The sequence below is a fragment of the Lygodium microphyllum genome, chromosome 10, assembly GCF_053477565.2.
Source record: "Lygodium microphyllum isolate KBCC chromosome 10, Lygodium_microphyllum_v1.1.10, whole genome shotgun sequence".
Lineage (NCBI taxonomy): Eukaryota > Viridiplantae > Streptophyta > Polypodiopsida > Schizaeales > Lygodiaceae > Lygodium > Lygodium microphyllum.
The window spans coordinates 10336925-10348923 of NC_141144.1; positions in this window are offsets into that span (position 1 = coordinate 10336925).

Sequence of the window (11999 nt, forward strand, 5' to 3'; positions counted from 1 at the left end):
TCTCGCGCTTCGGCTGCCCTATCGAACTGGTTAGTGACCAAGGCAGGCACTTCATCAATGAAGTGATAGCACGTTTTGACTTGTGTGATCATTGTCTTTATGGTAAGCAGAATAGGTCTACGCATAAGAAATCGGGTAGGCCGTGCATGAGTGAGCCCTTGGCTTTGGTGCATTCAGATGTTTGTGGGCCCATGCCGTGTATGTCTATGGGTGGTGCGAAGTACTTTGTTACCTTCATTGATGATTTTTCTAGGAAAGTGTGGGCTTATCCCATAAAGCAAAAGTCTGATGTCTTGGCAGTCTTTCAACGTTGGCTTGCTCTTGTTGAGAACCAGACTGGGTATAGGTTGAAATGCCTTAGGACTGACAATGGGGGAGAATATGTCTCACGTGCTTTTGAGCAGTTTTGTGATGACAGGGGTATTAAGCGTCAGTTGACCGCCCCTTACACCCCCACCCAGAATGGTTTGGCTGAGCGCATGAACAGGACTATTCAGGAGCGTGTCCGCTCTATGCTTAGCCATGCAGGCCTACCACAGAGCTTTTGGACTGAGGCAATTAGTACGGCAGTGCATGTCATAAACCGATCACTTTCTAGTGGATTGGATTTCCAGGTTGCAGAGGAAGTTTGGGCTGGTAAGCCACCCTCTTATGCGCATCTCCGTGTCTTTGGATGTGAGGCATTCTGCCATGTGCCCAAGGACAAGAGGAGTAAGTTGGATCCAAAGAGCATTAAATGCATCTTTCTTGGTTATGGTGATTCAGGAGAGATGGGCTATCGCCTATGGGATCCGTAGGCGCGGAAAATAGTACGCAGCCATGATGTAGTCTTCCATGAAGACAAGATGCACAGGCAGCCTGAGAAAGTGGTTGAGATCCGCAAAGTGATCTTTCAGGAGGAGCCTAGAGCTCCTGCACAACCAGTTGGATAGCCTACAGCTGCAGCAGATGCTCATGGTCAGGGTGTTGGATAGGCAGTAGAGCCTACAGTGAGACGGTCTGCTAGAGACAGACGTCCACCTGATAGATTGGATATGGCTGGAATCACTGAAATCAATGAAGAGGAGGAGGAAGCCGTAGAACTTGCTTACCTCCATATCATGATCACTGCCAAACAAACATGCGCTTTCAACATCTTGATTGACGAGGGAGCAGACTTTAATGTCTTAACCCACAGTCATTGGATACAACTTGGCAAACCACTACTCCAACCCACAACTGCCAAATTAAACCCATATGGGGCCCACTCATATGCACTCTCGGCAAGTGCAGAGTTGCCATTTCTATCGAGTCCGAGACTGTTCCAATGCTTTTTTACGTATTGCCAAGTGCTACAGATGCAGGCACGGAGTCATTGCTACGGCAAACCTTCAAAAAGCAGACTCAATGCAATGTTGATCGCAGCGCATCCACCTAGCAATAGGCAACGTGTGCATTGTCACAGCTTTCAGCAAGGGCTGCGCAACACCATCACCGTCCGCAAAGCCACCGGTAGAAACATCCGTAGGCAAGACTAAGGAGGGGGGTAGTGCGCGGCCGCTACTCCTTGACTTCCATAAACCGCAATCCACAGCAACCAAAGCTAAGACCCAACAGCCTCGCCTGCAATGGGTGCCTAAACAGCCGCACCCACTGCCTAGGAGGTGACGCTCCTATTCTCATAAGACCTAGAACTCTAAACCTAGGAGGCCAAGACGCAATCACAGGAAGCGCCATGTGGTCAAGCAAAGATGGGTCCCTAAACCCTCTTATGTGCGTAGGGCTACTACAAGGACAAATACCTGGCTGTGGATCCCTAAGGCCCCCACGGCCAGAGGCACCACTCATACACCACCCTCAAGCTTGATCAAACCGCGTTCCATCAACCCTCAAACCCACAAGCCGCAGTGCTCTTCTGAAGCGCAACCATCTGCCTCATCCACGCCTAGACCCATGGGAGTCCCACAAGTCTACGGCCCAAACCGCAGGCTCTTTCACAAGTATCACCACCAGCCGAAGTCAATCCACCTCCCCAACTCCAACCTGAATGCAGCAGACCGTCCGTCATGGCTGCTCCCAATCCACTCAACATCCAAACAGCCCAACCACAAACTCATGAATCCCCCCCCCCACCGCATTTGTTATCAAAAGCTCTTGCTCTGTCAAACCTGGACCACCTGTCAGCCTTATGCCCTCCTATGAACGAAAATCCTTCCTAGCACTGGCCGCCGCTGACCTCGTTGAGGACACTGGGGATGATGTGGTGGATTGTATTAAACGACTAGATGACACTTTTGTGTCACTCGCGCTAAGCTACGACCGCTTGGACCTAGGTCTATTAGAAGAACCCTTTGCAACAGAAGTACAAAATATGCCTTGCTCTTGGGAAACCTTTGAATTCGCGTTCACAAAAGCTTCTCGCTCCGCTGCTGAGTTGATTAACAGTGAGATCTCTAAGGAGCAAGCCATCAAACAATGCCTTATCACATCATACGATCCACGAACCACTTCTGCTATCACTGACCAAGAAATCACGGAGTTATCACACCTCGCTGATACTGGATCACCTTTCTTGAGGCAGTGGTACGCTCTTAGGTTGCAATGGGAAGTTGAAGGATGTCGCATAATGACCAACGCCGAGCAATGCTGCGCCATCAAAACAATAGAGTATGATCCCACTTACGTTGCACCCACCTTGTATAGAGTGTTAACCAGTCTTCGGGGCCGACCCATGGAAGAGCACATCAAGGGGCATCCTTACCTTGACCACCTCTTAACAGAGGAAAAACTCCACATTGCGAGTCGGGTCGACTCTGGTGACTTCCTCACAGATGTTCTCACATACATCACGCACGTGGGAATTCGACCCTTTGATTTGGACCACCCAGCTCAACTGGAATACAATCCAAATTTCTATACTTGGCTCCTTCACAAGTAACTCCTACCCCAACATGCCGAAAGCCCTTAAGCTTTTGATCCTCAATCCTAGGAAGGATTCTTTTCAAGATGGAAGGGAAGGGGGTAAGGTGAAATGAATCAGATGAGAAATGAATCAAAGGGGATAAATCAAAGTAAAATTAGTGAAAAGCATAAAGAGCTAGTATGAAAAAACGGATGGGGTAGGAAAATGGGCAGGAAAACTTTGAAGTTAAGGGCAAAAAGTCCAAGTCTAAAAAGGAAAATCTACATGGCTTCCTAATGAATTCATTCAAAAAGCATAGAGTTTTTCTTTTCCAGCAAAATCAGCGAATTGATATGTGGAAAGTACTAATGAAAGTTACGATTTATGGCAGGAGCATAAAATGTCACATCAAGACCACGCCCATCGACTCCCGTTCACAGACGAGGAAAGGGAGCAATACCACATACATCTAGAGAACCGCACCTTCAGCTAGCTCAAATTTCAAACCATCCACAACATAGAAGTTGTGGTGGCAAAGGAGGAAGCAGCTAGGAGGGTGGTTGAATAATGCAACCTCATGAACTATCTTGAAAAGTTCTCGCAGGAGCCGGACCACTTGAAGTGTGCGGAGTTTCTCAGAACATACAACCCAGATCAAGAATGTGGTATTGTAACAGTGGGCAGAGGAGAAGATACAAAGCAGATACAGGTCCGTTTAGACCCAATCTTGGTGGAGAAGGATTTGGGATTGGTACCAAAGACGGAGAGGAAACAAAAAAGGGATGTTTATGCCTTGCTTAAAATGAAGAAGGAAGATGTGCTCACAAATGACGGCATAAGCATCCAAGATATCCATGACGCAGAAGCCAGGATGCAGGCCAAGTTGATACATGTGCTCTTCTCTAGCCAGCGTTACAATTCATTGATGCATCAAAATAGCATACCGGTGCTGGAGAATGTAGTAGCCCATACCCTAGACGAAGTAGATTGGAATGGATACGTGCAAAAAGTGATCGATCAGGCAACCAAAGCGTTGGCCCTAGGAAGTGTACCAGCAGGAGGAGAATCTCCAGCCTCTAAAGTTACAGAAAGAAAGAAAGCCTCTTCCAAAGCCTCCTTCATCGGGTATGGAGGCGTCTTGACTGCGCTCATCTAGGAGGCAGTGAAGAAAGCACATGATGTAGAAGAAGGGGAAGGAGAAACGCCAGAAAGGTCACCTCCTCACCAGGACAAGGATAGGTCCACCGATAGAACTGAGACAGAAGAAGAAGGGGAGAGACAGACAAGTAAAAAGACAACCAGGAAACCCAAGAAGATGACAATGTAGAGAAAGAAGAAGGATGACGAAGGCAGAAAGAAGGAGAGAGAAGACTTGGAAAGGGCAAAGAAAGAGTCCCTAAAAGAGGCCAAGGAGAGAGAGAGGACGAAGAGACAGGAGGAGGAGAAGGAAAAAGAAGAATTACAGAAAGCAAAGAAGGCATCGAAACAAGAAGCATAGGAGAAGAAAAGAAAGGAAAAATAAGAAAAAGAGAAAAAGAAGGAAGAGCAGAGAAAAGCGGAGGAGGAAAGGAAAAGAAAGGCGGATGAGGAAGAGGAAGAGCTACAAATGAAGGAGGAAGAGGACCTGGCGGAAGCCACATGCCGGTCCATCGAGCAAAGAGCCGAGCAGATGAATTGGGAAACCTGAGCCCACATAGAGAAGAAGGGCCAGGGTCTAGCAGACAGGTGCCGGAGTTTGTGCCACCTCCAATCCCTGAGGGCAAGGGCAAGGCCCCGATTCATCCAATTCCTACCCTCTTGGTGCCTTCCGCTGAACCCACCACCATCACCCCTAGCATCCCGACCAGTGCTTGCCGATATGTCAAACTTCGTGGCATGGATCGCAGATCTCAAACAAGAAATGAAGGCTAAGGATGATAGGGAGGAGCACTGGAGACAGCAGCTTGAAAACGAGACACAGGAGCTAGTGAAAATGCAAAGAGAGCATAAGCTCCTAATAGTGCAATACCAGGAGCTCGCTACGAAATGTGCTCAGGTTGATGCGCTTGTGGTTGAGCTGAATGCCAGGGACGATGAGAGAAAACAATGCATAAAGGAGCAGCAAGAGGAAATCGAGTGCCTAACAGATCAACTAAACTCTGAAAAAGAAGACCAAGAGAGGCTAGTCAGGGAGTTGGAAGACCACGAGCAGAAACTCATGATACTAACCCTAAAGCAAGGAGAGATCTTGGAAGAAATGAACAAAAGAGCAGAGGAGTGGGCTGTGAACAATGAAAAGAGGGTGAAGACACTAGGGCGGCACCTTGCTCTGGTGGAGAAGGAGAAAATCATCGCAGGGAGCAAGGCAGAAGCTGCCCAAGTGGCCTTCGGCACTCAACAGAACGCCTTCCTCGACACCATCCTAGACACCACCCACTTAGCGCAAGGAGAGTCGTTGGAGGTGACGTAAAGAAATCTCGGCATAGCACGAAGAGCCTTACACGCTGGATTGCAGATGCCACCCCTACCTGCGGAGGTTAGGCTGAGCTTGGATGAGCAACGAAAATACCTATTGCTGGCCGACCTAACCCCCCAGGAAATCGATGCCCTCGGATTCGAAGAAGAAGCAACACAGGGAGAATGATAGGGGGAGGAAGCAGAACTTAAAATCGACATGAACTAATTCAGGGAGGATGTAGTTCCACAACCCCCTCGTCGTAGTCTCAAGAGCCACCACAAGAGGACCCATCTGCGGAAAGAAAAGCCGCCTCTAGGGAAAGACATAGAAAGCTAGTAGAGGAAGCCAGGAAACAGCTGAGAGCCAAACCAGCCGTGCTACCGTCCGCACCTCTCCCACCGTGCCCTGATGATCTCCCCGCGGGATTCCACGTAGAACTGGTGTTGTGGGAGATACAGGAACAAGGAAAGGATCCATTCACCTTTATTTTCCTCCTACCCAACAGTCTGCGGAGGGTCTTGCCGCTCAAGGTGATGGACGAGGTAATCGCGGTCAGTGGCCGGTTGGGGCAAAGATGGCTAGAAGAGCGAGAAAAAACCCCGACCTCTTGGGGCACAAAAGTGGCTGATTACTGGCAGAACAAAGTTTTTGAAGTCCCACACACTGTACAGGGCTACAAAAGCCAACCCTTGTGGAGGAGGCGAGTATGTGACATCAGCATGCTCGTCTGGATGACGTTTCGCAACACCCTGCCATTCGAGTGGAACAACCCTACCTACATGGCATACCCTTAAAGGGTAGGGGTGGATTTTGATGCCACCCTCCACGGGCGGTACGACTTCCCTATTATTTATAACTCCAATGTAGTATCCTTTGAGCATGCCCTTCTCTTTACCGCCAAAAGCCTAGATGATTCTATGACACGCTTTCTTGCGGATTTCTCCTCATGCCCTGACCCCGCCTTTGTAACAACCTGTAATTATCTTAGGTTACTTAGGTTACTCCTTAAGCAGGACCTGACTCCACAATAGCGCGGCCTACCTCCCCTCTTCTTTGACCCTAACGCTACTGACAACTGCGCCATGGCTCATCTTATGATAAGGGCTAGCCTCCTCCCCTCTTTTTGCCTAGCCCTCCTGGAAGATATGAATGACAGCCAATTCACTAGGTGCAATCACCCTTTCCTCTCCACCACTTCTCTTCATGTCCGCATGAATCTGAAAGATTACATGCAAAGTCGCCAGTTTTCGAGCAAATCTATCAGACCCCCTTCCCCTCCTCATTCTGATAAAGACAATTAGGCCTGGTTGTCATTCCACAATATATTTACAAAAAAAAAGAAAAAAAGAGAGAGGGTGAACTGGAAAGAAGAGACAACAATAAAGACTAGCAAAGCCAAGGGATGAATCTACTACTAAGCAAAGACAAGAGAGAGAGGACTTCACATGACCCGCTTGCAACTTCCCTTCGCCTTGTTGTGCACCACAGTCGTTCTCCCTAGCCCCTTCCCCACTTCACATTTAGGGCACATCAAGGGCAGGACTTTCAGACCTGTCACCCTAAGACTTGCACCGTACCTCCAATGACACACGAACTGGGTCCTCAAGTGTGGGACATTACCAAGGGCTTGCCCAAGGTTCTGCCCAAGGTTCCACCCATCTCTCAGTTCCACTGTCACAGTCACCACGCACTACATGGAGAGGTAGACACACCCCTTAGGGAGTGCACAACTTTTCTTACAGGTTATGTTCGAGTTTCAAGAACTGGCTACTCAGCTGAAGAAGATCACCCACGGCGTCCTTTAATGATCAAAATTCTTTCCATGTGCCAGACATGACACCATTGCTGCTGTTTCAGGAGCTTTTCTGCATTGGAGTGGACAGACCAATGTGCTTCATGTTGCCAACCATCTGCCTACTGATGGCTACCATGATTGAACCAAATCAAGCAAAAGGAGTACTCAGTAATAGATCTGCCATTGGCATAGATCTTGGAACCTCATCTTCCAAAGATGCATGCCTAACGCCTCAAGATCTACGGATCGGTTATTGATTCCACAAGCCTGAAGATTTTCAATGAAAGGGTGAAGATCTTCAACGCAGCACTGAAGACCTTCAACTCAAAGACAAAGATCTTCAAATCAAAGACACAGATCTTCAATGCGAAGATAAAGCATATCTTTGTCAAGGCAGAGTTCGGGGGGGGCTTCTCCAGGATAAATCCCTCCAATACCATCCTCCTAAGGGATTGCTTATTGATCAAGCGTTTCTAATGCTCAAGGGACGACCGGCTCCATATTTTCCACCAGCCAACTGGAACCCCAATCAGCCGTCGCAGAATGGAAGCCACAACTGTGTGAGAAATGCCGAGCATCTTCATGAAGCCTCAAGCACGCTGGAATCTCTCCTGGTCATCGTCCTTAAAATCCATCACCTCTCTATGAGTTTTGCCTAGCAGCAGACCCAACTAGCCACTACTTCCTACCACAGTGCCATGGGACTAGCACTTGGCTAGGAGGGGGGTAATGTTTACTGTGTTTACTGCAGCACAGAGGAGCGGGAGAATGGAAAAAAGGAAATAGCAAAAAAGGCACAGGATAAAAGCAAAAAAAGGTGCCTTGACTGGTAACCAGACCCTAAAAAATTAAATGTTCGGGCAGGACCCTCAGAAAGTCTCAGTGTCGCCCCGAAACAACAAAAGAGCAAAAGGCGTACCATTAAATGTGGAAGTGCTCCCGAATCCTTGTAAAAGAGTGCCAGGTTCGCTCCTGTGCAAATTATACGCATTAGTTGGGAATATGATAAATTAGAATGGTGGGAAACGGAAAAAAGGGCCTAGGCTACGGTCGGCCATGTAAAAAAGGAAAAAAGGGGATGACCGCCCATGGGATTTTAAGGTTTGTATATAAAGTTCAAAAAGTGAATGGAAACTCATTCTTTTTTGGTGTATAGCAAAAGGAGTCTTCTTCTTCCTCTCTTCCTCTCTTCCTCTCTTCTTCTCTCCTTCTTGCTTGTGTGTGCTCTTGAGAGAGGGAGTGTGCGAGTGTGAGGGAGTGAGTGTGTGGGAGTGAGGGATCAAGAGGGTGAAGCTCTTCACCTTCTCCTCTTCTCTTATTCTCTTCTCTTCTCTTCTCTTGCTCGCACGGCTATGGAGGATGGAGCTTGGAGATGGAGGAGGATTGAGGATGCTTGAGCTAGCATCAAGAATTGTGGAGCTACCGGAGTGCAAGAGAGAGGAGGGTACTCGATCAAGCATCAAGGTAAGCTCACTACACTCGTAGGATCGACGACGCATCGTCTAGGTGAGAGATAGCCATTAGAGCTCACTTGAAACGCTTGAAACAATAAGCGGTCCATGGGTCTTGGCAGTTGAGTGAAGGCTCCCACACTAAGGATTTTAAGTAGGAGCATGGTATTTGACTTCAATAAAGTATTCTCTTCTCTAGTCAAGATGACTACCCTATGCTTGGTATTGGCTTTGATTATGGAGCTAACTTGGAACTCTATCAGATGGATATCAAGATGGCTTTCTTACATGAGGACTTGCATGATGAGTTTTATATATAGTAGCCTAAGGGCTTTGAAGAGAAAGGTAAAGAACATCTAATATGCAAGTTGAGAAAGAGCCTTTATGGCCTTAAGCATGCACCTAGAGAATGGTACCACAAGTTTAATACTTTCATGTATTCAGAGGGATATACCCAAAGTGATATATATTCATATTTATACACGAAAAAGGCCTATGATGGCAGCCTTATGATTTTGGTACTCTATGTGGATGATATATTGATTATTAGGAGTGCTCATTATAAGCTAGATGAAAAGTTAGCTCAAGAAGAGCCTTGAGATGAAAGGCATGGCACATGCCTCATATATTCTTGGGATGTGTATCGTGCATGATCACTCTAAGGGGCTCCTTTACTTGTCACAAAAGGAGTACACATAGAAAGTCCTTGAGTAGTTTTATATGCAAGATATAAGGATGTTAGTCATCCTTTACCTTCTCATGTGAAGATTGGTCAAGTTAATTATCCGTAGATTGATGAGCAAAAGGTCAAGATGGCCAAGATTCATTATGCATCCATAGTGGATAGTTTGATGTATCCCATGCTAGTCACTTGTCTTGACATAGCATTTGCAGTGGGACTTGTGGCATGCTATATGGTTACACCTAGTAGGCAGCATTGGGATGTCCTGGATGATATTATGAGGTATTGAGATAACAAGCTCAACACGTGTGAACATTGATGATAGATTAGCTAGTTAGATTGATCTCCATATCTATACTTAGAATGCAAATGGTCATTATGAATCTTACATCCATTGACTTATCACTTATTATATTTGGTCTGGTACACCTACCTACAACTAGCATAGTTATAGTACTAGTCCATTATACACTATTTAACTTAGTAGGCAACTTTCCTTTATGTTGTACCTTATCTATAATTTATGTACATTGAAAAAGTATGTGAAAGAAGAAGAAGAAACCAACAAGAAAATATTTTGGTCTCCATCTCTCTTCTTATGTTCTCGAGTGAGCTTCCTCTTGTCTGTATGGTGTGTGTTTGATACAATAGCTCAAGCAAGTCTCCCCACCATGCAATTCATAATATGACATCAAAATTGCACCACTAATAGAGGTTGGATTTGGAGCCTGAAATGATAAAAAAGAAGTAAGGATTTTGAAAAGTGAGAAGGATCGAAGCTTGCTTGGAAGAGCTATGGTGGGAGATTAAGAGTAAGAAAGAGAGAGAGACAAAATGGGAACTCCAACAATAACAATATGTGACCAGGCCTTCCTTTATTCAAACTATCACTAAAAGAATAAAGAATAAAGTGACGGTGACGGGTGCCCGCCACCTGCAGTGTGTGCAGTGGCAGGTACTGTCAGTGTAGTAATACACGGGCGGCTAGGCAGAGGCGCCTTTACCCCCAACAACCTCCCACTTAAAGGCGAATCAACCCTAGTGAGGAGTGAAAATAAAAAGAAAAGACAGTACAATTTACACATGTACAATAGAATGAGGAAAAACATCATCTCATCCAACGCCTACCAATCTCCTGAGGAAGGCAAAGTGCTCAGTAGTGAGGCTTTTTGTGAGCAAATCTACAGGATTTTCATTAGTGGAGATCTTGACAAGGTCAACAAGCTTGTCCTCCACAACCCCACGTATGAAGTGATACCTCAACTCAATGTGTTTCATCTTTGCATGGAAGACCAGATTCTTGGCTAGCTGAATAGCACTCATAGAATCCGAATGTAGCGTAGGTATAGTATCAATCCCAAGGTCATGAACCAAATGGACCAACCATATGGCCTCCTTGCAAGCCTCAATGGGCTGCAACATACTCAACCTTAGTGGTAGAGAGAGCCGTACACTTTTGAACCCTAGACATCAAAGAGATAGCACCTACATCATAGGTGAATACATAGCCAGAAGTGAACTTCCTACTATCTGCATATCCTACATAATTGGAGTTTGCGTACCCCAAAACTCCTATATCATCCTAGCTGCCATAGCAAATATACATATTTGATGTGCCCTTCAGGTATCTCATGATACCCTTCACGGCATCCCAATGCTTCTTGCCAAGTGTAGCCATATAGCGTGCCACAACACCAACTATAAAGGCAATATCTAGACGAGTGGCTATCATGGCATACATCAAACTACCCATGGTCGATGCATAAGGGATCTTGGCCATCTCGGCCCTCTGCTCATCTGTGTGTAGACAATTGGTCTGTGAGACCTTCACATAAGAAGGTAATGGATAGCCAATAGGCTTCATGTCCGGCATGCGGAAACGCTCAAGGACTTTATGAATGTACTCCCTCTGTGAGAGGTAGAGTAGTCCCTGATACCTGTCGTGCTTAATGTGCATACCAAGAATGTGAGAGGCTTGTCCCAAATCCTTCATCTCAAAGCTCTTCTTCAGCTGAGATTTAAGAGCATCCAACTCAGCATGAGCTTTCCCTCTATCAACGTATCATCCACATAAAGTACCAAAATAAGCAATGAGCCATCACAGGCTTTCTTCGTGTAAAGACACGGATCCGTAGCACTCTTGCTGTAGCCGTGTAACTGCATAAAGGCATCAAACTTACGATACCGCTCCCTACATGCCTGCTTCAAGCCATAAAGTCTTTTCTTCAACTTGCAAACTAGGTGCTCCCTACTAGGTTTTGCAAAGCCCTTGGGTTGCTCCATGTAAATCTCATCATGCATATCCCCATGCAAGAATGTAGTCTTGAAATCCAATTGATACATGTCCAAGTCAAGTTGCACGACTAAGGCAAAAAACAAGCGTAGGGTGGTCATCTTGACCTTAGGAGAAAAGACTTCATCAAAGTCAACTCCATGCTCCTTAAAACCCTTAGCAACAAGTCTTGCCTTATAAGCTAGCTAGGGGTGCTTAGGGGTACTTTTTAGCTTGTATACCCATTTGCATGGCAAAGCCTTCTTGCTGTTAGGCAATGCAACCAAATCCCAAGTCATATTCTTATGCAAGGAGTCCATTTGAGACTGCATAGCCCTCTCTCAAGAGTGACTATCATCCTTGCGCATAGCCTCATCGTAGGTGAGAGGCTCTCCTACATCTATAACCAAGACATAATGCATTGAAGGCTCAAATCAATCAGGTGGGCATTTAGCTCTAGTAGACCATCTCACTACACACT